The 23,968-nt window shown below is 36.9% G+C and overlaps 1 protein-coding gene across 9 annotated transcripts in view; it reads left to right on the top strand.

Moving 5' to 3' along the window:
• The first annotated feature begins 228 nt into the window (after positions 1–228).
• CEP83 (centrosomal protein 83) overlaps positions 229–23,968 on the top strand; it is a 147,250-nt gene continuing 123,510 nt past the window's right edge. For 8 of the 9 annotated variants that reach the window (XR_013350759.1, XR_013350760.1, XR_013350758.1 and 5 more), the window contains exon 1: positions 230–372. The gene's annotated coding sequence lies outside the window, so the exon portion shown is untranslated. Of the gene's footprint in view, positions 373–23,968 lie in introns of all 9 variants that reach the window. The other variant, XR_013350762.1, reaches the window with a different exon arrangement.

The following is a 23,968-nucleotide window of genomic DNA, read 5'->3' as shown; positions in this document are numbered from 1 at the left end:
CGCTCTTAGGACTCGGGACCCGGTGCGCTCCCTGGGCTGGAGGGGCGGCGGGCGGGCCTGGCGGCGGCTCCTGCCTCCCTCGCTGCCCCGAGAAGGCCCGTCCGCCGAGGCGGCGAGAAGCTGCTCTCCGCCGCCGCCCTTTCCGCCCCTGGAGCTCTCCCGGGATACCCCCGATTTCCCTGGAGTCGCGAGCCCCGGGGCGCGCTCGGCCCTCCTCCAGCCCGCGCCGCAGCGGCCGCCGGCGGGGCCCGCACCCCGCGGGGGCGCCGCGTCCCTCCCCGCAGTGCCCGCGGGCGGAGCCGGGCAGGTGTTCCGCGGCGGCAGGCGCGGCCCCGGCCCCGGGCGCCCTGAAGCTTCACGCGTGTGAGTCTGGTACGTGACCTCCTTGGAGGCGGGCGCGGGCTTGTCTGTAGTTTTGGTAAAGCTCCGTCTTCACCTCTTGCCCTGAATTGTTTTGTTGTTACTTTTCCTGTAGAGGAATTGGAGGGAGAGTTAGAGACGTAGGTCGTGAAACCTCTTCTGTGGCCAATTAAGTGCACGTGAAACTCTTTTTGGAGGTTAAAAAAAATTTTTTTTTGAAGTTTATGTGTATGTAAGTTATCTCTACCCCCCAGTGTGGGGCTGGAACTCCCCACCCGCAGATGAAGAGGACATCAAGAGTGCGCGCTCCTCCTGAGCCAGCCAGGCGCCCCTTTAGGGAGCTTTGGGATGGACCCCGGCGTGATGCTGGTGCAGACACTTTACTAACTGGTTGCACGCGTGGTGGTACCACCAGTTTAATCTGTGATGGAAGACTGTGCTACCGTTTTCCATAACCCCGCAGACATTGGCAGTCATCTCAGAGATAACGTCTAGACTGTGTAAATGAATGCCTGGTTTATTTATTTTATTTTTTAAAAAGAATTATTTATTTATTTATGATAGACCTAGAGAGAGAGAGAGGCAGAGTGTGTCACAGGCAGAGGGAGAAGCAGGCTCCATGCTGGGAGCCCGACGCGGGACTCGATCCCGGGACTCCAGGATCGCGCCCTGGGCCAAAGGAGGCGCTAAACCGCTGAGCCACCCAGGGATCCCTGAGTACCTGGTTTAAATGGACATATTTTAATGAATCCTTATTGACTAGCTTTTGACCACAATGAATGGGCCCTTAGCTCTTAAAAATGCCAAGTATTTTTAGAGTCTTCAGTTACAGTTATATTAGTTGTGATTATGAAGCTGTTTCAGTAAAATCTCAGAGGTGTCTAGGACGGCAAGAAACTTGTTCTGATTTCTTATATATGTTATAGTTGAAAGTGTTTAAGCTAGGAGCACAAAATGCTTCAGTAGGTCTAAAACCAAGTAGGTTGTTAAAGCACTGCTTCTGTTACCAAGCAACATCTCCGTAAACAAGTCGAATATTCAACTAGAATATAATTAAACGTATCTATCCTACAATTATCTGGATTCAGAATTCTGTAAATTCATGGGTTTAGCCTGTAGGTGGTTACAGTTAATACACACCTTCTGTACTGCGGTTTGATTTCAAATTCATTTCGTGTGGAATTACTAGAATGTTTTGAATATCAGTGTCATACAGGAGTCTCCAGAGAGTTGCAAATGGATTTGAGTTACCCTCAAATAACTTGTTACTTGGGACAGTGCTTGTCCGATGTTCTTTTTTTTGAATATTTTCTAACCAGATGATGTGCAGGTTATATTCAGGAATTTTTCTGATAATAGAATAATACTAATTTAGGATTACATAGCACATTGGGAGGTTGAAACACTATATCTGCAAGTGGTTTTTAAAGCCCTGGTAGAGCCAATAACCTCACTCTTTTCTCCACCCATTGAACCCTTAATGATATAATTTGTGTGACTATATGGCATGTAGTTTTCACAGCATAATTTCATGATTTTTTTTGAGTGCTATAACATATTAAGTATGTAAGAAAAGAGGTGAGAGCATTTGAGACACTATGAGACTGAAAGACTTCTCTGAAATCAAGCTATTGGTAATGAGAATTGGAACTTGAAGTTTAATGTTCTTTACATCATGTCTAACTACTTTGCAAAAATCCATTGACTTCATTTTAGTCCCCTCCCCCTTTTTCTTTTCCACATGCTAATATTGAAGTAATGAAATATTCAAGAGTTGGACAAGACAAGAAGAGAAGAAAAATCAAGAATGGCTCATGTTGTGTGATAAATTCTTAGTAATCCAAAGTCAGCATTTTGTCATGGAAAGTTCTAATTCAAGAAGCTTAGAAGAATGAATGAAATGAATTAAGTCTTTTTTTTTTTTTTAAGATTTATTTATTAAGATTTTATTTATTTACTCATGAGAGACAAACAGAAGCAGAGACGCAGGCAGAGGGAGAGCCTGACGCGGGATTTGATTCCAGGACCCCGGAATCATGACCTGAGCCAAAGGCAGACAGACGCTCAACCACTGAGCCACCCAGGTGCCCGAAATGAAGGACATCTTAACAGAAAGATTAGTTTATTGTCAGAATCCTTTTGTGTGTGTGTGTGCGCGCGCGTGCGCGTTTTCTCTAGGTACTGCCTCTGCCTAAAGTAAATGAGTTTTATTTTAACTTTGTCATCCATAATATATTATGTTAGTGATTTTTTCAAATTGTCTAATCTTTGTGTACTTTTAGAGAATGTGTGCATGTATCTGTAAAAAGTTTCCTGAGGTACTCTTCCCTTCGGACTAGAGTTCACATTTCTTAATCAGAGCTCTTCAAAATCTCCTCTCTGCCTTTACCTGTTCATGTTCTTCGTAGGAAAACTATACTGTGTCCAGGCTGATTTCCTCACTATCCTTTAAACCTATTCATGCTGTCACCCTTTCTTCTAAGTCTTCATGTCATTCTCCCTACCTGATTTTTCCCTTCTTTCCTAAAATCTGAATTGTACCTTTTCCATAAAGTTTAACTCCACCATAATCTCTGTAAGGGAGGAAGAGTTCTCTACTCTCTGAGTGTCTAGTTGGCCTACGAATTAAATGACATAGGACACATTGACAGAGAAAAGCACACAATTAAAAAAAAATTTTTTTTTTACATGCGCTTGGGGGCCTTCACAGGAGAATGAAGACTCCTGAATGAGAATGAAGTGATGAGAGCAGAAAGCTTTTATACCTTTTAGATAAAGAAACAATAAATTTGTGAGAAAGACAAAGAGATTTCTGCTGAGTAGTAAATTGTGGAGAAGTGACTAGGAAGATAAAGGTTAGTTTAATAAGGCTTGTTTGTACAGATTTCTCAGCTTTGATTCCCCATCTCTGGTGATAAGAATGTTTTCTTTACTCCTGGTACAGGGTTTTTTTTTTTTTTTTTTTTTCCTCCTTCTGGGATTTTTATCTTCTGTTTTTCAGGAGGAACAAGGAAGGACAGAATGCCCCTTTTGCACCTGTTGTTTCTCAAGTGTCTTTAACTCAATCAGTACACCAAAATGGCATATTTTAGGGTAGTATGTTCTGAACTTCTTCATCTCTGAAATCCTATAGAATGTTTTTATTCGTCATACTCATCTGATACTTACACTTCATATTGCATTTTATCATTTTTGTGTATATGCTTCACCTTCCTAAGTAGATTGTAAGCTCCTTAGGGTCAGAACACCAGATCTCAATGAGCTGTATCCTTAGTATCTTCCAAATGTAAGTTGCTGAATAAATGTTTCTTAGAGATGAGGAATGTGCATTTGCCCTTTCCCCCTTCCATAGTGTAGTAGAAGTAAATGAAAATCTTTTGAGAGAGTAACAGAGAGGAAGGGCAACTGTAAACCATAAGGAAGGGGATTAAAGAGTGGGAATTCTTTGGAATTGGAAGGAAGGATTGTATTCCTAGAAAGTGTGATATTTGAGAATTTCCCGTGACAATATTAGCAGTAAGGACTCCCTCAGGAATGCTGGCACTACTCTCAAGTGGGCATGGGGAGTTTGATCAGTTTCCTGGTTCTTCCTTAGTAGAATCTTAATTTTAAAGAAACTTCCTCCAACTCTCTCCTCTACCTCCCTTGTATAATTTTTCTCTCCCTATCTTCCCATTTTACTTACCCCTTTCCATTTTACTTTTTTTCTAGTCAAGACTTATTTATGAATTATGTCAGTACTTTGATTTGTCCCTAATAAAGTAGCAGTTGTCTTGAGTTTTATTTTTCCATTGGGGCTGCCTCTGTGTGTCACGGAGAGATCGCAGACTGTGTAGTCAAACTAGTCTAGCTTTTTTTTTTTTTTCTTTTTTAAGTTTAACAGAGATGTAATCCAGTAGTAAAGAAATTAAGCAAGAAGTGCCCAGTTAATTAGTTTCCGTATATTATAACTTCAAATTTTTCTTTTTCTTTTTTTAAGATATTATTTATTTATTCATGAGAGATACACAGAGAGAGAGGCAGAGACAGGCAGAGGGAAAAGCAGGCTCCCTGCAGGAAGCCTGGTGTAGGACTTGATTCCAGTACCCCAGGATCACAACCTGAGCCAAAGGCAGATGCTCAACCACTAAGCCACCCAGGTGCTTCATAACTTCAAATTTCTTTTGCATTAAAATTCATAGAGTTGGGAAGAACCTAAACCTATCCATTTCCTTTTGGAAAGTGCCTATCACTATGAAAATATGTCTTTAAATAAATTCTAGATAATTTTTGTAGTCTTGCTGTAAATTATGTATCTGATGCTTATGACAAAATTGCTTCATTTAAAGCTATAAAAAAGAGTCTCAGTATTTTTATAAATCTTGGTTTGAATCATTTGTTTTTTAGTAAGCTTGCTGTCCTAGCTTCTGAGTTGTTGCCCAGTAACACATTTGCAGGATAACATAGCAACCACTGAAAACATTAGCAATGGACTATGGGGATTATGATAAAGTTGAAGTGCTTGTCTTTAGTGTTCATATTCAGTGTTTTTTCTCATCTGAATCATATTTTTATTGTTAACTTATAGAGCATACAATATAATTACGTACTTTTGGAGTGCTGACAAATTATTACTTGCACATTTTTCACATACAGGTGTGTGATATATATGAAGGATATGTGAAAAGATTGGTTCAGTTAAAGATTAGCCTATTTGGGGCAGAAAAACTATTAAGTAAAAATTAGCATCAGAGTTCTCTACAACTGATATAGCTAGCAAGAGCTGGGGTGGATGCAATTCTTCTCTAAATAGTTTTTTTTTTTTTTCTTAAAAGATTCCATTCGGGGATCCCTGGGTGGCTCAGTGGTTTGGCGCCTGCTTTTGGCCCAGGGCACGATCCTGGAGTCCCGGAATCGAGTCCCACGTCGGGCTCCCGGCATGGAGCCTGCTTCTCCCTCTGCCTGTGTCTGCCTCTCTCTCTCTCTCTGTGTCTATCTATGTTAAATAAATAAATCTTTTAAAAAAATAAAGATTCTGTTCATTTATTCATGAGAGACAGAGAGATAGTGTGAGAAAAGAGGCAGAGACACAGGCGGAGGGATAAGTAGGCTCCATATAGGAAGCCCAGTGTGGGACTCGATCCCGGGACCCTGGGAACACGCCCTGAGTCAAAGGCAGACCCACAATGTTGAGCCACCCAGGCATCCCTCTAAAAAAATTTTTTTTAAATAGTATTTTTATGTTCCTTCTGGAGGTTCATTGGAAACTTAGATCAGTAAGCACGACCAATAGACATTATGATTTTGAGGGATGAGAACTATGATTCAGGAGACGAAGAATTGACTGAATTAGTCACTTAATCTTTCTTGGCCTGTTTTCTCCTTTCAAAAAATAAATTCCTGAAAGTTTTTTTCAGAGTTGTATGTTTACAATTTATTTTTCATCTATTTTTAAAATATTTATTTATTTTAGAGTGCCCATGTATGTGTGCATTGGGGGTGGGGTGGCAGAGGGTGAGGGAAAGAGTCTTAAGTAGACTTTGCAATGAGTGCAGAACCTGACATGGGGCTTAATCTCGTGACTCTGAGATCACAACCTGAGCTGAAACCAAGAGTCGGACACTTAACTGACTGTGCCCCTCAGGTGCCCTGCATGTTTACAATTTAAAGCACATTTTGTTTCTTCTGCTTATTTTAGAGTGCCTGTCCTGGGTCTTGCACTATATTAGGTACTGAGAAGATTGTGAATAAGAAGTAGTGCCAAGTCTCAAGCAGTGCCTGTGAGAGAAAATGAATGGTTATTTATAATTTACATATAATTATTTGTTGTTGTTTTTTTGTATATATAATTATTTGTAATACAAATTGGAAAGCGCTATAAAGATAAATGACTGTGTGTTTGGTGGCATATCCGAAGGATACCTGACCTAGAACTGCAGAGAATACATTATAATTAAATGCCAGATTAGAATTATGTAAATGTAATCTAGGAGTAAACAGAAGTATTAAAGCTAGCCTGGAGGGAGTTAATCAGTCAAGTAAAACTAGGGAGAGGTTTCTCTGAATTAGAGAGTCAGAGGTCATCAGCAATAGTGGGAGTTCAGATCTTGGGTGTAGATGGGATTTCTAGGGACAATATGTGGAATCAGAAGAAGGCTGGTGGATATCTGCATGTAATGAGTAAGTGGAGAAAGAGTAGGGAGGAAAACCAGAGAAGGGTAGAATCTTGGAAGCCAAGGGAGGAATGCTTATCACATTTAGTTATTGATTAAATGGAAATTGTCAAGAAACATTGTACAGAACTATAAATGTAAACCCATCTATACAAAGATGCTCTCTGCAAAGATCTGAACTCGCAAATGGGGCAAGGTCAAATCTTTGCTTAGCGTCATAACAGAGAAAGTATATGGTTGACCTTTGAACAACATAGGGGATGTGGGCTCCCAAAATTCTATGTCTGATTTTAATTTGCATTTCCCAAAATACAATGATGTTGAGTTTTTCCTGTGCTTCTTAGCTTTTTATAGGTCATCTTTGGTGGAATTCTATTCAAACCTTTTGCCCATTTTTTTTTTTTTTTTTTTTTTTTGGTTAGGCTTTTTTTGTTTTATTATTGAGTTGTAAAAGTTCTTTATATATTCTGGGCTAAACTCTTTTATTATAGACATATTTACAAAGATTTTCTCCCAGTCTGTGGCTTACTTTTTCTTATACTTGTGTTTTTGAAGTACAGAGATTTTTAATGAAGTCAAGTTTATAATTTTTTCGTTTTACAGTTTATGATTTTGATATGTTTAAGAACTTTTTGCTTTATCCAAGATCACAAAGATTTTCTCCTCTGTTTACTTTTAGCTCCTTCATTTAGATCTAGGGTCCATATTGAATTAACATTTGTGTATGGTTTAAGTTTTTAAATTTTTCTGATGCCAAATGGATGCCAAGTTGCCCTAGCACCATTTGTTAAAAAGGCTGTTCTTTTTCCTTTGAATTATATTGGCACCTTTGTTTAAAAAAAAAAAAAATCAGTTGCTTTTAACATAAGGATTTATTTCTAGAGTCTCATTCCAATTCTAACCATCTATATTCCTATCTTTACTCCAGTACTACACTGTCTTGATAACTGTAGTATTACAGTAAGTTACAAAATGGGTAGTGTAGGGGTGCCTGGCTGGCTCAGTGAAGCATGCAACTCTTGATCATGGGGTCGTGAGTTTGAGCCCCACATTTACTCAAGAAAAAGAAATACAAATAAAACTTCAAAGAAAAAACCAAAATGGGTAGTGTAAATCTTTCCAACTTTTTCAAAAAGGATTCTAGATTCTTTCTATTTACATACAAAATTTAGGACCCACTTGTAAATTTCTACAAAAAACATTTGTTGTGATTTGATGATTTGCTTTGAACCCATAGAGCAGTGTGGGAAAGATTGCTAATTTAAGAGTCTTCCAATCCATGAATATGTGATGTCTCTCTGTTTTTTAGTTTTTTAATTTTTTCAACAATGTTTTTTTAGTTTTCAATTTATGTGTCTTATACTGTCATTAAATTTATTCTGAAGAATTTAGAATTTTTGATATTGGGAGTAGAATTTCTGTAATTTGACTTAAATTATTCATTGTATAGAAATGCAATTTTTTTTTTCCAGAGTCTGTGAAGGGACACGGGGATGCAGTGGGCCGGGATGCAGTGGGCCGGCAGGGTGAGGCAGGGGGGCCGGGTGAGGCGGGGGGGGGGGGGGTGAGACAGGGGCAGCGGGGGGGGCGTGGGGGGGCGGAGAGGAAATCTCAAGCAGGCTTCCCACACAACACAGAGCCTAAGGTTGGATTTCACAACCCTAAGATCATGATCTGAGCAGAAATCAAGAGTTGGTCACTGAACTGACTGAGCTACCCAGGCGTCGCACAATTAATTTTTAATATTGTCTCAACATATATATATATATATATATATATATTTTTTTTTTTAAGATTTTATTTATTTATTCATGAGGGGGGAGCGCAGAGACACAGGCACAGGGAGAAGCAGGCTTCATGCAGGGAGCCCGATGTGGGAGTCGATCCTGGGTCTCCAGGATCAGGGCGGCACTAAACCACTGAGCCACCTGGGCTGCTCAACATACAGGTTTAATAAGATCAGATCTTTGCAATCTGGATGTTAATACATTCATTTTTACTTTGTTGTATGGGCTAGATCCTTCAGTAAGATGTTAGATAAGCACTGGGAATGCATTGCATTGCTCCTGGTCTTCAGGGGGAAGCATGTAAGATTTTCACTATTATGTGTAATGATAAGTGTAGGTTCTCTGTGGATGCCCTTTATTAGATTGAGGAAGTTCCATTTTGTTTTAGTTTGTTGAGTTTTTAATTGTGAATGTGTGTTGGATTTTGTCAGATTTTCCCTGCTGCATCCAATGAGATGATCATAATGGATTTTGTCTTTTATTCTGTTAATACGGTGTATTACAATAATTGATTTTCAGAGATTGACTCAACTCTGTATTCCTGGGATAAGTTTCACTCAGTTGTGCTATATACATACACATAACCTGTATCTTCTATATGTTGCTAAATTTGGTTTGCCTAGATTCTATTAAGGAATTTTGTGTTTATATTTATGAGGAATATTAGTCTTTTAGTTTCTTGTGATGCCTTTATCCAACTTGGTATAAGGAGAGCAGTGGTCTCATTGAAGGATGGTGTTTTCCCCTTCTATATTTTCTGAAATAGTTTCCTAAGGATTGCTATTTAACTATTTGATAGCATTTACCTATAGAGCTGTATGGGCCTGGGCTTTTCTTTGTGGGAAGATTTTTAATTACTAATTCAGTTAACTTGCTCGTTTACAGTTCCATTTGATTTTCTGTTTCTTTTTGAGTTTTGATAATGTGTGCTTTTTAGGAACTAGTTCATTTCATATTAATTATTTAATATGTTGATAAAAATTTTGTATTTTTAAAATAGTCTTTTAAGTTACTATAAGGTTGGTGATGTTCTCTCATTCCTTATTTTGGTAATTTACATCCTTTCTCTATTTTCTGGTAAATCTAGTGTGTCTGGTAAAATCTGGTAAATCTAAGTGTGTCAATTCCGTTGATCTTTTTAATGAGCCAACTTTTGGGGTGCCTGGCTGGCACAGTTGGTTGAGTGTCCAACCCTTGGTGTCAGCTCAGGTCGTTGGGCTCTGAGCTCAGCGCAGTCTGCTTAAGATTCCACTTAAGATTCTCTCACCCTCTGCTCCCCATCCTTTATCAAAAAAATAAATTAAAAAAGTAACTTTTATTTGATTACTTCTATTCTTTCTATTTTCTGTTTGATTTCCACTCTAACATTTTTTTTTGTCTTTTTGTTCTGCTTGCTTTAGGCTTAGTGTGTTCTTTCCACCCACTTGTTTCCTAAGGTAGAAACTTAGATTGTTGATTTGTGACCTTCTTCTTTTCCGATAGTTGTTTAAAGCTATAAATTTCTCTCTGAGCAGTGCTTTAATTACATTCCATACATTTTGATACACTTTTTGTTTTTATTCAATTCAAATATATTTAATTTTTCCATGTGATTTCTTTGACCTATGGGTTATTTAGAAGTTTGTTGTTGAATTTACCAGTATTTGGGAGTATTCCCAGATTTCTTTCTGTTGTGGGTCTCTGATTCTATTGGGATCAAATAAGGTACTTTTCATGATTTCAGTATTTTTAAATTTACAGAGATTTATTTTGTGGCCCAGCATATGGTGTATTAGATGGAATGTTTTATGTGTATTTGAAGAGAATACGTATTCTGCAGTTTATACTGTCAGTTATTTAAAGTTCATTGATAGTGTTTGTCAGGTCTTCTGTATCCTTGCAGATTTTCTTTTTCTATCATTCATTATACTCTGCAACTAATTTTGTTGCATTGTCTATTTCTCTCTCTCTTTTAAAAAGAGTTTATTTATTAGAGAGGGAGAGAGAGAAAAAGCCATGAGCAGGGGAAGGGGCATAGGGAGAGGGAGAAGCAGACTCCTCACTGAGCAGGGAGGCTGATGTGGAGCTCAATCCCAGGACCCTAAGATCCTAACTTGAGCCAAAGGCAGATGCTTACCTGACTGAGCCACCCAGGCACCCCCCCTCCTTTCTCTCTTTTTAATTTATTTATTAGCAAGTGAGTGAGCGTGGGGAGGAAGGGCAGAGAAGAAGAGAGAGAATCCCAAGCTGACTCCACGCTGAGCACAGAACTGGATGTGGATCTCTATCTCAAGACCCTGAGATCATGACCTGAGCTTGAAACCAAGAGTCAGACGCTTAACCAACTCTGCCACCCAGGTGCCCCCTCTGTTTTTCTTTTTAGTTTTACTTTTTTGCTTCCATGTATTTTGGAGTTTTGTTGTTAGATGTGTATGACTTATAATTATTATGTCTCCATGTTGTCATGACTGTTCCATCGTTATGAAAAAATCCTCTTTGCCTTAAGTAACATTTCTTGTATTAAATTCGGTTTTGTCTTTTTAGTTTTATAGCTACTCTAGCTTTCTTACAGTTACTATTTACATAGTATATATTTTTTCTGTTTTTTAATTTTAACATTTTTATGTCTTTGAACCTAAGATATATCTCTTGTAGAATGCATACAGTTGGGTCTTGTTTTTGTTAATTCAGTCTTATGTTGTCTGCCTTTTGCATGGGGGTGTATAGTCCATTCACATTTAATGTAATTGTTGATGTTGGATTTATATCTGCTGTTTTGTGATTTTCTGTTTGTTATCATGTTTCCCCCCCCTTTTCCTCCTTTACTGACTTTGTGTTAAATATTTTTTAGTGAGACATTTTTTTCTGTTCATATCATTCAATATGTTATTTTCATATTGGTTGCTCTCGTGATAAACACTTATGGTCCCCTTCAGAATGATACTAACTTAATTCTGGTGAATTATAGAAACTTGACTTTAGTGTATCTTTTTCCTCTTTCTTTATTCTGTTATTGTCATGCATATTATGCAGTTATGCATATTATAAACCCAGCCAAACAGTACTTTATTTTTTATTTTATTATTTTTTTTTAGCACTTTATTGCTTTATATAATCTAATTTTTTAAAAGAAGTGAAGAAAAGTAATGGGAACAATTATATATCTAGAATTTTTGTATTTACCTATATAATTTTTAACAGGCTTTATTTTTCTTTTTCCTATGTATTTGTTACTTTCTGGTGTAGTCTCCAGGCTTCCTTTAGTATTTCTCCTAAATCATGTTGGACAGCAGCAGATTCTCTCAAACTTCATTTATCTTTATTTCACTGTCATTTTTGAAGGACTGTTTTGCTGAATACAGAATTCTTAGTTGAGAGCTTTTTTGTTTAAATTACATTGTTTCTTTTTCTGGCCTCATTGTTTCTGATGGGATGCCAGCTGTTATATCATTGTTCCTTTGATGTGATGAGTCATTTTTCTCTTGCTCCTTTTAAGGTTTGTTGTCTTTTGTTGTTTATTTAAAAGTTTTTTTTTGTCTATCAGCAGTTTGTTTTGGTGTTGATCTGTTTGTGTTGGATTTGCTGGGCTTCTTGAATAGTTAAATTAATATTTTTCTTCAAATTTGGGATGTTCTTTTTCTTTATCTCTCTTTCTCCCTCTTCCTTCCCCCCTTCCTCCCTCCTTCCCTCTCTTTCTTTCTTTTTTCTTTTATTCATTCATTCATTCATTCATTCATTCATTCATTCATGACAGACACAGAGAAGAGGGGCAGAGGGAGAAGCAGGCTTCTTGCAGGGAGCCCCATGCTGGATTTGATTGATCCCAGATCCTAGAATCACTCCCTGAGCCACCCAGGCGTCCCTTAACCATTATTTCTTAACTTTTTTTTTTTTTTCTTGCCCCTGTTGCTTTCTTCCTCTTTTGGAACTCTCATTACATGTGTGTTGATACACTTTATATACAGAATCTGATATTCTGTTCATTTCTCTTTATTATTTTTCTTCTCTGTGTTCTTCAGAATGGATACTTTCTGTTGATTTTCTAGTTCATTACTTCTGTCTTCTGTCATCTCAGATCTACTGTGGAGCCTCTCTTGTGAGTTTATTTCAATAAGTAAACTTTCAACCTCAGAATTTCCATTTTAAAAAGCAATTCTCTTTCTGAGATTTTTAGTCATCTGAGTCATTGCCATCATACTTTCTTTGAGTTCTTTAAAGATGCTTTCTTTTGTTTCTTTGAATGTATTTATTACAGCTTCTTTGAAGTTTTTGTGTGCCAAAATGGATATCTGGAGACACTCAGAGACATCTTTTGTTTGCTGTTTTTCTTCCTGAGAAGACTTGTATTCTATTTTTTTGTTGAATACTGGATTTTAAGGTAATATTTTGAAGCAGCTCTATGTTTTGAGTTTTTTCTTGGAGGTTGGTTTTTTTTGTTTGTTGAGTAATTTGGTCTAAATTTATGAAGTCTTTCCCCTACATTATGTTGTTTTTAATTTTTTTAAAGTATTTTATTTATTTGTGTGTGTGAGAGCGAGAGAGAGGGAAAGAGAGCATGTGCACAAGCTGGGGGTCTGGGCAGAGGCAGAGGGAGGAGCAGATTTCCCATTGAGCAAGGAGCCTGATGCAGACTTGATCCCAGGACCCTAGGATCATGACTATATCTGAAGGCAGACACTTAACTGACTGAACTACCCAGGTGCCCCTGTATTATGTTATTCTTGATGTCTACTGGGTTTATATATATGTTTTCAAACCTGGCTTCCTGTGTCTGCATACCTCAGTGTTCAACCAAAGATTGGTCAGAAGTTGTGTTCAAAAGGCCTAACCGATGGGCGGGGTCCCTGGGTGGCTCAGCCGTTTAGCTCCTGCCTTCGGCCCAGGGCATGATCCTGGAGACCTGGGATTGAGTTCCACATCGGGCTCCCTGCATGGGGCCTGCTTCTCCCTCTCTCTGTGTCTCTGTCTCTCTCTCTCTGTGTCTCTCATGAATAAATAAATAAAATATTAAAAAACAAAAAAACCCAAGCTTGACAAAATATAGTTAATGCTTAATACTAATATGGCTAGTACTGCTGACAGATCTGTATGAGGATAAGGGAGTGCCTTCAGACATAGATCATTTTCAAGTTTGCCTGGCTTTTACTTTGCATCAGCCTTTCTTGCCATATGCATAGCTTTATTGGCTCAGGATGTGTAAATGGCATGGACCTGCATCAGTCTCCAGTACACAGTCTTAGTTTAACCTACACTAATAAACAGTTTATCAAGCTCCCTAGCCCCCACCCTCCAGGCAGTCTCAACTTCCAGAACTCTTGTGAAATCCCCAGCTAGTCTGTGAGTTTGTTGCTTGCCACACAGAGTCTTGCAGCCTCAGGCTAAAGGTGCCACTGGCCCTCACTGTTAGGTTACCATAGAGATCTCAGCTCTAACTGATAGTGCTTCAAATCAAGTAGTGGTGGTGATCCTGCTCTTCATAGTTTGCCTTATGCTTGTTAAACTCCTACACTGACAGGTGGAGGGAGATGGGAGTAGCCAAAGGTAAGTATGCTGTAGACTCATGTTCTTCTTACGCAGAGTTCAGTTGTTTTCATGAATAAACACTTTTCAGTTTGTTGAATGCCTTTGAGTGAATTCCAGATCACTGAACTGGTTGTTTGGCTCTTTTGTGAAAAGGATTTATCAACCTGCTCATTCTCTCATGCTGGAAGTAGGAGATCTGTTTTTCTTTTCTTTTCTTTTCTTTCCTTTTTTTTTTTTTTTCATGATGTATTTATTCTACAGAAAGAGTGGAGAGAGTGAACGAGAGTGGGAGGAGGGGCAGAAAGAAGAGGAGAGAGTGAGAAACTCTCAAGCAGACTCCCCTCTGAGCATGGAGCCTGATTGGCTCCATCTCATGACCTGAGCTGAAATCACAAGTGGGACACTTAACCGACAGAGCCACCCAGGCACCCTAGGAAATCAGTTTTTATACTTCTGTGTGAAATTATTCTTTCAGGAGCAGGAGGATGAAATTTGACCCATACTTTTTATTCTTTTCTTTTCTCCTTTTTTCTTTTCTTTCTCTTTCTTTCTCTTTTTCTTTCTCTCTCTCCTTTCCTTTCCTTTCCTTTCCTTTCCTTTCCTTTCCTTTCCTTTCCTTTCCTTTCCTTTCCTTTCTTTTCTTTTCTTTTCTTTTCTTTTCTTTCTTTTCTTTTGAAAGAAAGACATAAATGGTAGAGAGAAGGAGAAGTAAACTTGCTGAGCAGGAAGCCCACCATGGGGCTTTATCCCAGGACCTGGAGATCATGACTTGAGCTAAAGCTAGATGCTCAACCAACAGCTAGCCAGGCCACCCTTCTTTTGTATCACTCATAATCCTTTGCACAATATTAGGCATTTATTAGTTACTCCAGATGTGCTTGTTGACTTAAATTCCATCATTTTCGTCAAGCATCAAATTATAAAGCATTTGTGGTTGTAGAATCTCAAGACCTATGCAGTTTCTTGCTTTTCCTGTCCTTTTGATAAGTGGAAGAAACTGCTTACTATTCCTTCAACAAGTGTTTATTGACTACCGGCCATGTTCTAGCTATTATGTAAGGTTTGGGGAGTAGTAAGATGACCAAAACATAATTGATCTCAAGGAGGGCTTAGCCTAGTGCAGGAGATTGGAATACAAATAGCTGATTATGATACAGTAAAATAAATCCATGTGTATAAATACTTGGCATTATGGAAAAGTTCACAATGACTCAGAATGGATTAGAGGAAAAGAAAAAGAGAAACATTTAGAAAAGACTTTCAGAAGGAAGTAGTGATTGTGTTGAATATAAAAATGAGTGAAAAGTAAGATTAGGAGATTACATTCCAGGGCAGCCCCGGTGGCTCAGTGGTTTAGAGCCGCCTTCAGCTCAGGGTGTGATTCTGGAGATCCGGGATCAAGTTCCACGTTGGGTTCCCTGCATGGAGTCTGTTTCTCCCTCTGCCCATGTCTCTGCCTCTCTCTCTCTCTCATGAATAAATAAAATCTTTATTAAAAAAAGATTACATTTATGTAATGTAATCTTTATTACATTCGAGGCAGAGGGGTCAAAACGAGGTGAGCAAATGTGTGTGTTCAATGATCTACAAGCAGTTTAGTTTTGTTAGGGCATAAGTATATATCAGAGTAGTGAGAGAGGAGAATGGAAGGGTAAAGAGAGCCCACATTGTAAAGGGTGTTGTATACTATATTAATAAGCTTGAATTGACCTTTATTGACCAATTTTGCAAAACTATTGAGTGGGATATACTTCAGAATTCTACCAAGGGTTTGTTTGAATGTTGTTTAACTACATCTTCAACTATTGTAAAAGTCACAATAAAAGATAAATATATCTAAATGTGCTCTAAACTGAGTTTAAAAACATTAGAGACCTCTAGCATATTAACTGAAATGGAAATAAAGATCTGATATGTGTCTTTATAAAATATTCTGAATTAAAACATGAATAAAATGACATTCTGTTCTAAATATTGGAGTTCTGTAAGATTTAATTTGAAGATCATTTGCCAAAATTGAATACTGCTGTTTTAGATAAAAATCATATTGATAAGAGAGTTTTAAGTGATGTCATAGATGGTAATTCTATAGAGAATGGGTTTGGGGCTGACAGCAACTAGTTTTTTTTGAATATATTTTTGAGTATTGTATAAACTTGCATGGAAAGGAATGGAATTTGAGGACTTTTGGGTTATTTCTTGAAGTGAAGGCTTTAACTTCAAGTCTCATTTTTATTTATTTTTTATTATTATTTTAAAAAGATTTTATTTAATCATGAGAGGCAGAGAGAGAGAGAGAGAGAGAGAGAGAGAGAGGCAGAGGCAAAGACACAGGCAGAGGGAGAAGCAGCTCCATGCAGGGAGCCCGATGTGGGACTTGATTCTGGGTCTCCAGGATCACACCCTGGGCTGAAGACAGCACTAAACCGCTGAGCTACTGGGGCTGCCCAAGTCTCATTTTTAAAAATATTTAGTCACTATTTTCTGATGTGCAAAGGGCAGACTTTTTTCTTCCTCCTTGGTCTTCAAGTGGACTTTGAGGTTTTCCTCCTTTTTTTCCATTGATATTTCCCTTCTGGTTATAAATATAGTTTATGTTTGTCATAAAATAAACATGAGGGAAATGTGCACAGTCACTCCTATGATCCACAGATAATATTTTTGTGCTCATCTTTTTTGTGTTTTTTTTTCTATGCATGTATAGGCATGTAAATAGGCTTTTTACAAAATAAGGATTATATAACAAGAGTAATTTGTAGTCTCTGTTTTTCTACTTTTGTTTTTTAAGTAGGCTTCACCCCCAGCATACAGCCCAATGTGGAGCTTAAATTTAGGACCCTGAGATTAAGACCTGAGCTGAAAGAGTCAGTCACGTAGCCCACTGAACCACTTCTATAACAAATGTTTCCTTATAATCTTAAATAGTCTTCAATAGGGCAGCCCGGGTGGCTCTGGTTTAGCGCCACCTTCGGCCCAGGGCATGATCCTGGAGACCTGGGATCGAGTCCCACGTCAGGCTCCCTGCATGAAGCCTGCTTCTGCCTGTGTCTCTGCCTCTCTCTCTCTCTCTCTCTCTCTCTCTGTCTCCCCCTCCTCTCTGTGTTTCTCATGAATAAATAAAACCTTTAAAAACAATAGTCTTCCATAACTTTTTTTTTTTTTTAAAGAAAAATTTAACTGTGACATTTAGACCTAGAATTCACTTTCAGGAAAGTTTTTTTTTTTTTTTTTTTTAATAGTTCATGTTTATTTTTAAAAACATCTTTATTGAGGATCCCTGGATGGCTCAGCAGTTTAGTGCCTGCCTTTGGCCCAGGGCCTGATCCTGGAGACCCAGGATCGAGTCCCACATCAGGCTTCCTGCCTGGAGCCTGCTTCTCCCTTTGCCTGTGTCTCCGCCTCTCTCTCTCTCTCATGAATAAATAAATAAAATCTTTTAAAAAAAAAGCTTTATTGAATATAACTGATCAATAACAAATTGTACATTTTTTAAATTGAAGTTTTGATATATGTATATACCTGTGAAACCATCACCACAGTCAAGATGGATAAATATATCCATCACCTCTAAAAGTTTGTGATCCTTCCCTTTTGCTTCTATTCTCCAACTGCTTATTCTTTCCCATTTTTCAGGCAACCATTCATCTGCTTTCTGGCTTTATAATTGGTTTGCATTTTCTGGAATTTTATGTAAATCAAATAACATGTATTCTTTTTGTTTCGATTTTTTTTTTCACTCAGCATAATTATTTTGAGATTCATTCATGGTGAGGAGTTCATGTTTATTGAATAGTGTTCTATTTTATGGATATATCACAATTTGTTTATTCATTCACTTCTTGATTAATCTGTGTTTGAGACTCACAAATAAAGCTGCTATAAACATTTATGTAGAAGTCTTCATGTGGATGTACTCTGATTTCTCTTACATGAATACTTATATGTGAAATGGCTGGATTATGTGGTATCTGGCGGTTTCTTAAAAAGTAAAGGATTTTCTCAGATGATTTTCTCATTTTACATTTCCACCCATAGTTTATAACAGTTTTAATTCCTCTACATTCTAGTCTATATTTGTAAAATCAGCCTTTTCAATTTTAATCATTTTAATAGGTGTATAGTAGTATTACACTGTGTTTTTAGTTCGTATTTCACCAATAACTAATGATATTTAACATCTTTTCAAGTGTTTATACATTTTTGTATTTTCTTTGGCAAAGTGTTCAGATATTTTGGCCATTTTTTTGTTATTAAATTGAGTTATTGGGTTTTTAGAATTTTTCATGTATTCTAATGTAAGTCCCTTTTCAATATGATTTATTAATTATTCCTCCAATCTTACTTATCTTCACTTATATTCTGCTGTCTTTTAAATATGTAAGTTCTTAATTTTGATGTAAAATTAACTTGTTAATTTTAATAATAACCAATTTAAAGAAATCTTTAACTCATTATTAAAATGATTTTGTTATTTTTTCCTCTAAGAGTTTTAATGTTTTATGCTTAGATACACATTTTGAGTCCATTTTTGTATTTGGTGTGATGTACAACTTGAAATTCATTTTTTGCACATGGAAAGGCAGTTGTCCCAGGACCATTTATTGAAAAGACTGCCTGGTTTCATTGAACTGACTTCGCATTTTTGCCAAAAATCAGTTGGCCACATATGTTTGAATCTGTTTCTGAACTTTACTCTTAATGGATTTATGTGTCTGTGTTGACATTAATGTCACGCAATTTTGATTTTTGTTGCATTTAGTAAGTTGTGAAACCAGGTAGTTTAAGTTCTCCAGTTTGTTCTTTTGGCTATTCCAGGTCCTTTTTGTTTCCATATGAATTTTAGAATTAGGTTGTTAATTTTTATAATTTGCTGGGATTTTAAATGGCATTGCATTGAATTTGGGAGAAATTAGCATCTTAATGTCTTAATTGGATTACTATCTGATCCATGAATATGGCATAACTTACTATTAAACATGCTTTAAAAAAATTGCCTGTTTTTCCATAATAAATAGCACTATGATGCAAACATGGTGAAGGTTGGGTGCCTTCTACTTCTACCTGGCCCTTGGGACATACTCAGTAAATATTCACTGAATGATAAATGAAGGTGATCCCTGAACCCAAATGTTGGTATACATCTCTGATTAATTTCTTAGAATTAATTCCTAATGTGGAATTGCTAGGTCAAAGGATATGTTTGATATTTGATTACCAGACTGTCCTCAGAATTTTTTTTCCAGACAGAAATGTCTTGATGGATAACTGTTATAAAGCACACATTGTTGATTAGCAAACAGTGTTCTTGGTGGCATCCTTCACCATCTCTGAAATTACACTGTAAGCCTGTGGGAAAGTAGGATTCATATCACAGAAATTTTGAGGTTCACTTTTGTCATTAACTAATTTTACTGGAATTGGGAGTTAGGAAGATGACCCAAGAAGTAGAAGATTATGGTTTTTCCTTTGAGGAACTTAGAGTTTCTTTAGAAAGATAGTTTCCATAATTATATAAAGCACTAGAGGGAAACAGTGCAGATGTGATAAAACATAGAATAAATATTCAGAGGTTAAGCATAAGTCAGAAACAACTAGAGCAGAAAGATGGGCAAAAGCTATTTATGTTTACCTTTAAAGTAACTATAAGCTCTGAAAGTAGTTTCATGATTGTTTCGATTATAGGGTTTTAGGTTTGACTCTGACCTTGATTTGTAGATTAATTGAAGAGATTTAAGCAGGTATTTTAATTTGATATAACTTTACGAACACAGTTGTGAAGACAAGAATAAGCGTATGAGGGACTGTAAAGCAAACTCGGTTGACTCTAGCAAAGGAGCCTTGTGAAGCAGCAGAATGAAATGTTTGCATGAGCCAACTCCCTATACAAATGCAGGGTTTTTGGAGTTTGAGAAGTTCAGATTTGGTCCAGTGAACAATAAGAAGGATTATAAAAGTGTAGTTATAGTGATGAATATGGTGTATGAGAAAGATTATCCCGGTAGATATTTGTAGTTTATGTAAGGATGAAGAAAGACCAAAATCTGGCATATGTTTAGGAGATTCTCTTAGAGTAAACCACCAAGTGTAAAATACTTGTGGTTTTACCCTAGAGGGTGATGGTTCTAGAAATGAAGAAGAATGATTAAAACCAAGAGGTAGATGAAGAAGAATCAACAAGATTAATAATTTATTACTAATGGGAGTTGGGGAACGAGTTGTGTACTAAGAAGTAAGGGGAGGATAGTGGTATTTTTTTTTTTTTTTTTTTAAAGGAGGCAGATGGAAAATTGAAGTTAATGAATTTAATTCTTATCTTGAACTTCCGTTGTGGATGGGACATGTGATTAGAGTAGGAGTTATGAGCTGCTTTAGGAATGTGGGTGTAAATTTGAGTGTCATTCAAATAGGTGTAAAAAAACGAAGCAGTGAGAGAAGCAACTTGACTTTCAGAGGTTCTCATGGTGACTGGGAGAACAGGAACAAATAGAGAGAGAGAGGTCGGAAGGTGATCATAGTACTGTAGATGGTAAGGGAGAAGAATATTTCAGAGATTCATAAAGGTGATTGTATACAAAGTGCATTATTAACTTTTATATTTACTAGTGTTTAGCATAGTTTAGGAAACAAACTCTTGATGACAAGATAATTATAAGTTTTGTAAATTACTGGGTCAATCAAGATTGAAATTTTTAATGTAATACCTATTTAATTGAGAAAGGAGTAATGACAAAATTAGTTTCATAGTCCATAATCCATGTGTCCGTATTCTCATGTAAAGGGATTGCCATTGTTACAAATTTTTGCCCCAGATTTCAAAAGTAGGTTGTTTTTGAGTCGTTTAATTTTCTTTCTTTTTTTTTTTTTTAAGATATATATTTTTTAAGTAGTCTGTACACCTCACGTGGGGCTTGAATTCACAACCTTGAGGTCAAGAGTCATGCTCCACCAACTGAGCCAGCCAGGCCCTTCTTCTTTTCTATTTTTAAAATACAATTTATTTAAACAGTAAAAACAGGTCATTCATTTTTTCCCACCCCTCATCTCCTGCCTCTGGCAACCACCACTCTATAAGCTTGGGGTGTTTGTGTGTGTGTGTATCTGTGGGGCAGGGGCACTTATTTTACTTATTCACTTATTTATCTCTGCCTGAGTTATTTCACTTAGCATATTGCCCTTGAGGTCCACCCGTGTTATCACATATGACAAGATTTCATTATTTTTTTAATGGCTGAATAATATTCCATTGTGTGTTTGTGTGTGTTTGTCGCAATTTTCTTATCCATTCAAACACTGATAGGTATTTAGGTTGTTCCTGTATCTTGGGCATTGTAAATGCTGCAGCACATGTGTGGGTGCATATATCTTTTCAGGTTAGTATTTTCATTTTCTTCCAATAAATGGCAAGAATGGAACTGCTAGATCATATAGTAGTAGTTCTATTTTTAATTTTTGAAGAGCCTCGCTTATTTTTCCAAATGGATCGTTGTACATGTTCATTCCACTTCAACATATGACTGTGGACATTCCTATTTTCTAAGCCAGTTTTCTTATATTTCTGGTGTAAAAATATTTTCCAAGGTAAGTTATATTGTCTAAAAAGCCTTACCACAAGGTGTCATTGTAACCTATAAAAAGAATTTCCATATAAGCATGTGCAATACCAATTTTTTCATTTCCTTGTATTTTAAAGTCTATTTTTTTGTTGTTGTTGTTCCATACATTGCAGTTATCTTTCAGGGTGTACTGTGAATCTCTTATATTAAAGGGAAAAATAGAGTAGTCGTGTTCTTGAGTTCTCATATTTTTGCAAAAACATATGCTTTCCACCCACGAATTTCTTAAGAGTATGTTGCTATAGAGATGATTGTTTGAAGGAAAGAATGAGGAGGAGTTACAGAAGGTGGACATTTAGAGAACAAAATACTTATTTTATGTCTTTGTTCCTGACAGAGCAAGGTTTAGTGTTTACCCTTCTGCTGATGAAATCCCTATGGAAGAAAGTTGGATATTTTGAGTGTTGTACTATGATGGTATTTGCATTTACTAAGATGCTTTTGCCAGAGGTTGCTGTGCTTAATTTTTTTTCATATGGAAGATTAGTGCTTGTAATCTTTTAAACAACCTTTCTTCTATTTTAACTGGATTCCATTTTGCTTTTTTTTTCTTTCCTGTATTTCTGGTTGGCCTTTTAACTAATATCAAAATAATTCTTTTTTTTTTTTTTTTTTTTTTGCAGGAGAGAAGTGTCAATATCTAACTACTAATTCTGTTACTTCTACCTCAATATTTGTTTTCAAGACCATTTCCTATTGACTACTTGCTGCCACTATTTTTGTTCAGATCTTTATCATAACTCTCGTAGCCTTTTCATCTTTTTTTCTAGGATCTCCCTCACTCCAGTCTACCCCAGTTTATTCTACACATGTTGGGTAACCTAGTAATTTTTCTTAAATACAAATCTGAAACCACCCTGTACTGTCCTTCATCTACCCACAAGCTTAAAACCTTTCATTGGCTCTTCTAGACTCCAGGATAAACTCCAGTGTCTTGCACATTTCCTTCAAGGCCCTGCCATGCCCCTGCAGGCTCATCTGCTCCCTACCTGGTATCCCCTACCCACAAAGTTGTCTTCCATCTCTGCCTTCCAACCGCATGTTTTTTCTCTGCTTCTTTATCTTAGGATTACCTTCTTTGTGAAGTTTTCCCTGACAGCTTCTCTAGCAGAATTAAGTCTCTCTTCCCTGTGTACCCATACTACCTACTGATACATTACACTGTTTTTTTTTTTTTTTTTTTTACATTGTTTTATATGTTTTAAAACTTTCTGATTTCATTTATTACTTGCAATTGGTAATATATGGACAGGGCAAAAAAAATTTAAGTACAAAAAGGATTTAATACCTAATAAATTTTTTGTTATCCTTGTTTAGTCAGCAGTTGTTGGTTAACCTGTGTGTTTCACTGACCAACATGAACTTATTTGAGGGCAATATTTTCATTTATTACTATATCCCTATACTCAGCAACATCTAGCATATAACAGATACTTAGAAAATGTTTGTAATACTCTTGTTATGGGCAAAACTCTTCCTTGCTAGAAGTCTGCTTGTCTTGACAGTCTGCATAGTTTTGTATCCCTCTCAGAGATCTCTTAGTATAAGTGGACCACTCAGTAAATATGGTGTGGTAGCCTTAAATACTGATTGTTTACTTGCCTTTTGTTTTAAAGCTATAGTTTTAAAACTATCCTATATGTCTTGAGGATTTTATTTACCTTTTCTGGCTCTGAAAATTTTATACTTTTCGTTCTTTCTGGTAGATCCTCAAAGATGGAAAAGAGAATGTTTATGTTAACTTGATCAAAAATATCAGTTGAACTCATCAGTTTTTTTCTTCTTTCAATTTTTTCATTTCATTTAACTTTTCATGCTAAGGCATAAATCTCATGGAGATAACTCGAATTTATTTTAGAAGCAAATAATTTCCAGGATATATTGTCAGATCAGTAGACAGTCTTCATATTGTATTTACAAGCTATAGGTAGCTTTATCTATTTCAGGTGTTTGGGGCTATGAGCAAAGAAGCCACTACAATACACACAAAGGCATTAAGTACTCATAAATCTTTTGGAAAGTCCCATGTTATATGCAAGAGAGCCTACACTAAGAAACAAAATGAATTTGAAGTATGGTTAAGACAACAGTCACTTTTGGTTTTCAGAACACAACTTTTCAGAGATTTTTGTAACATTTCTAAGTATTTGAGGTTGACTGGTTACTATATCCTATTTTCTAGAATTCTTTTGTGTGAATTAAGCTGTGTGGAGGCAGACAGTACAATTATTAGAGTAACATTTTAATTCAGAGTGCTTGGTGGTTGATTGCTAACCACACTAATACATATCTTCTTCCCTTCCTCTTTCCTTGCCCTCCCGTCTCATTCTAAGTCACAATTATGGGGCCTGGCACCTTCCCAGGGTTTTGAAGGGTCTGTTCCCAGCTGCACTTCAGGTTTTGGCAGGGTGTCAAGTTGTGACACTTTTTTGTATACAAGACACCCTGGGATGGCTATCCAAAGGCTGTTTGGGTGACTGGTGTAGTGTTCTCTCTGGATTTTAAAGACATTAATTTCTAACGTTTTGTTATAAGTGAAGTAATGCCTGTTGTA

The sequence above is a fragment of the Canis aureus genome, chromosome 13 (assembly GCF_053574225.1).
Source record: "Canis aureus isolate CA01 chromosome 13, VMU_Caureus_v.1.0, whole genome shotgun sequence".
In the NCBI taxonomy this organism is placed as follows: Eukaryota; Metazoa; Chordata; class Mammalia; order Carnivora; family Canidae; genus Canis; species Canis aureus.
This window is presented reverse-complemented; position numbering and strand designations above follow the sequence as displayed.